General features: G+C 38.3%; 1 protein-coding gene across 1 annotated transcript in view; it reads right to left on the bottom strand.

Annotated features, from left to right (window-relative positions):
* Window positions 1-3137, bottom strand: part of LOC128251240 (zinc finger protein OZF-like) — a 20033-nt gene that overhangs the window by 12234 nt on the left and 4662 nt on the right. The gene's annotated exons all lie outside the window — the stretch shown is intronic.

The following is a 3137-nucleotide window of genomic DNA, read 5'->3' as shown; positions in this document are numbered from 1 at the left end:
AAGAAACAAAACACTAGACAAATTTTGTGAGTTTATATTCACCTTCTATCAAATTGAACTTTAACTTCATCATCATCATTATCATTTAACGTCCGCTTTCCATGCTAGCATGGGTTGGATGATTTGACTGAGGACTGGTGAAACCAGATGGCTACACCAGGCTCCAATCTGATCTGGCAGAGTTTCTACAGCTGGATGCTCTTCCTAATGCCAACCACTCCGAGAGTGTTATGGGTGCTTTTTACATGCCACCGGCATGAGGGCCAGTCTGGCGGTACTGGCAACGGCCACGCTCAAATGGTGTTTTTTTTTACGTGCTACCTGCACAGGAGTCAGTCCAATGTTTTGTTCACATGCCACCGGCATGAGTGCCAGTAAGGTGAAGCTGGAAACAACCATGCTCATATAGTGCTCTTTACGTGCCACCGGCACGGAAACGAGACCACTGCTCTGGCAGTGATCCCGCTCAGATGGTGCTGTTAGCGCTCCACTGGCACGGGTGCCATCAAAATTCAACACTAGTCAAACAGAATAATGAAAACAATATATGACCATAAAAACAATAACATTATAAAACGAGCTGATAAGGGAAGTGCTGTAGTTATTATGGATATGGAACAATACAAAAATTCTGCATTCTATTTCAAGACACCAGTCACTATAAAATAGTAAATGACTACCAACAAACAAAAACAATGTTGAGACTTAATACCCTCAAAAACCATGGAAAAGGCTTAACTAATAGAGAAATTGATTATCGAAGAAATTTTATAGTTAGATACCAGTAACTTCTATGAACTTCCCAAAATCCACAAAAATAAAGCAATTAATTGATGCCTGCAAAAAATCCCACTCAGTCTGCATAACCATTTTTTGAAGGATCTCAAATAAAGATCGATTGTGATAGGCCCAGACTATGAAACTCACTTCATAAACTGTTAAAACCTCTCTTAAAATTTAGGCCAAGTTTAATAAGGGATGACCTAGACCTATTAGGCCATCTCCTGAAAAAAGTTAACAGGGTTATCATAATCGCTTCATTTGATGTAGTAAACCATTATACTACCATCCCACATGAATACACACCAGGGGCAATAGTTTTTTGGCTAAGAAAATGCCTCAGAGAAGAGGAGACTGGCAGGCAATGATAAAGAAGCACAGAACTGTCTATAAACTCTATGAGGCAAATCCTCTAGTTTTGAAACCTATGCGATTTGCATTAATAAATCTCTTTAAAGTTTTTGAGTTCTATTTTCCTGTTTGTATCACCAAATCTATTTTCATCTTTTATTGTCCACTTTTCCAAGTGAAGCAGATATTTTATAGCCAGATAAAATATGTTTATCCTGTTACTAAGCCTCACCTATTTCCCAGCAAAGTAATATTTCCCCATACCCAGATATATTTTCAGAGAATATTGATGGGAAATGCATGACAAAGCTTGTATAACATAAAAACTCGATTCAGAAGTCGTTGCACACACACACACACACACATATACGACAGGCTCCTTTCAGTTTCTCTCTACCAAATCCACTCACAAAGTTTTGGTCGACCCAAGGCTATTGTAAAGAATACTTGCTCAAGGTGCCACACAGCAGGACTGAACCTGGAAACATGTGGTTGGGTAGCAAGCTTCTTACCACACAGACATGAAATGAATTGACACAGTCACTGATCTTGCAACAAGAAAATTAGCTAGTTACCATGGCTGTCATGTAGGAACCGACATTACTGCTATTTTCAACTTCCTTCTCCAGCTGGTTATTTGATATATATTGCAAGTAGGGGAGTGAATAGCCATGTTGGTGATAAACATTACTTCTCAGTAGTATTCTTTTATTTGTTTCAGCCAGTTGACTGCGGCCATGCTGGAGCACCGCCTTTAGTCGAACAAATCGACCCCAGAACTTATTCTTTGTAAACCTAGTACTTATTCTATCGGTCTCTTGTTACGGGGACGTAAACACACCAGCATCGGTTGTCAGGCGATGTTGGGGGAACAAACACACACATATATATATATATATGACAGGCTTCTTTCAGTTTCCATCTACCAAATCCACTCACAAGGCTTTGGTCAGCCCAAGGCTATAGTAGAAGACACTTGTCCAAGGTGCCACGCAGTGGGACTGAACCCAGAAACATGTGGTTGGTAAGCAAGCTACTTACCACACAGCCACGCCTGTATAGTTGCTTCTTTCATCCCTTGTAGAGATTTTCTCATAAGCTACTTCGCTTCTTGCTATCATATGATTTTTTTTAATATATGAATTTATAATAGCAAATTTTTAATGTGTAAACTTGTAATTAATTAGTGTTTTCACTAATATTGAAAATAAATAATTCCTTGAGTATTTTAATTGAAACTGTTATATAAAAATAATAAATTCTAACTTCAGTAGCAATATTTTGCTGGTGAATGGTATATTTTTATAATCAAACAATAAAGCATTGAGTAGGTGTTTTCCCAAAAAATAAGGGAAATCTAGAATGCAGAAGAGTTGTGAAAAGAGATTAGATTAGCAAAATAGCCTTGGAAGACGGGAAAAAAATGATAGCCAACAAGCTGCTGCAGAAAGTCAGTCCTAGTATCTCTCCAATTTTGGCCATGCATATTGTACCATTGGCTATGTTCTTTTATAATGCTAAATATCTTAAAATGACAAAATTATTTCAATTCATTAAAATGATCACCTTTTTTTTGTCACTTGAAGCAACATAACTTTTCTTGTTGGTAATATTTTTTGACGAGGGTTTCACCATAAGATTCATCTCATAGAACTCTTTCATTTGAATACAATCCAATTCAAAGTCAATTTTGAGAGTTGTTTTTTTTTTTTTTGTCACTTGTCACACATTTTTTCTAGCTGATACTTTTTTAACATGGCTTTCACCAATGCGCAATGCATCGGTAGGATAAAACTAACCTGTCTCATGACAGTCTAATCCCAGCTCACGTTCCCTGTTAGTGGGTGAACAATCCAACGCTTTGCGAATTCTGCTTCGCAATGATAGGAAGAGCCGACATCGAAGGATCAAAAAGCGACGTCGCTGTGAACGCTTGGCCACCACAAGCCAGTTATCCCTGTGGTAACTTTTCTGACACCTCTCGGTGGACGCATAGCTCGCCGCTG

Source organism: Octopus bimaculoides, chromosome 29 (genome assembly GCF_001194135.2).
Source record: "Octopus bimaculoides isolate UCB-OBI-ISO-001 chromosome 29, ASM119413v2, whole genome shotgun sequence".
Classification (NCBI taxonomy): Eukaryota; Metazoa; Mollusca; class Cephalopoda; order Octopoda; family Octopodidae; genus Octopus; species Octopus bimaculoides.
This window is presented reverse-complemented; position numbering and strand designations above follow the sequence as displayed.